Here is a 1,076-nt window from a genome sequence, read left to right as displayed (position 1 = left end):
TGCATATTTTCTTTATATAATTTGTTAAAATTCATTTTATTAAATTCCCTCTTAAATTGAAATGACATAGACTCACTTCTGTGCTATTCTCATCTCCATATCTTATATATATATATACAAATTTCATATGTATAGACCTCTAATCTTTTGTCAACCTGTGTGTGCGTGTGTGTGTGTCTGTGTGTGTGTGCGTGTGTGTGTGTCTGTGTGTGTGTGTGTGTGCGTGTGTGTGTGTGTATTTCTGAGTGTCTGGATATCGAAAGGCCCAATAAAATACTTTACTCATTAACGTAGGCGCAGGAGTGGCTGTGTGGTTAGTAGCTTGTTTACCAACCACATGGTTCTGGGTTCAGTCCCACTGCGTGGTACCTTGGGCAAGGTCTTCTACTATAAGCCTCGGGCCGACCAATGCCTGTGAGTGGATTTGGTAGACAGAAACTGAAGGAAGCCTGTCGTATATATGTATATATCTAAATATATATATACATATATACGACGGGCTTCTTTCAGTTTCTGTCTACCAAATCCACTCACAAGGCTTTATATATATATATATATGTGTGTGGGTGTGTTTGTGTGTGTTTGGTGTGTGTGTGTGTGTGAGAGAGAGAGAGAGAGAGAGAGAGAGTTTGTATGTCTGTGTTTGTCCCTCCAGACGTTGCTAGTGTGTTTATGTCCCCGTCACTTAGCGGTTCGGCAAAGAGACCGATAGAATAAGTACTGGGCTTACAAGAATAAGTGATGGGGTCGAGTTGCTTGAATAAAGGCGGTGCTCCAGCATGGCCGCAGTCAAATGACTGAAACAAGTAAAAGAGTAAAGAGAGTACATAATTTGTCGCAAGTATGAGACATTTTTTCGTTTCGTTTTGGATCGAAATCACTCCACATAAATCCTTGTGTGATACTTCATTTTATTGGCTGAATATCTGATGAATTTCTTTTCTTCATTGCTTTCTGTTTTCTTTGTAGCTGTTGGTTAAACAAACCTTCTTTCTTTGCTGCTTTCCTGACTCCCGTTGTGATGGTCCTCATCTTCAACTTTATCATTTTTTCTCGTGTGATAAAACGTCTCATAT

The sequence above is a fragment of the Octopus sinensis genome, unplaced genomic scaffold (assembly GCF_006345805.1).
Source record: "Octopus sinensis unplaced genomic scaffold, ASM634580v1 Contig15558, whole genome shotgun sequence".
NCBI classification, from domain to species: Eukaryota; Metazoa; Mollusca; class Cephalopoda; order Octopoda; family Octopodidae; genus Octopus; species Octopus sinensis.
The sequence above is the reverse complement of the archived record's forward strand: the minus strand, read 5'-3'. Positions refer to the sequence as shown.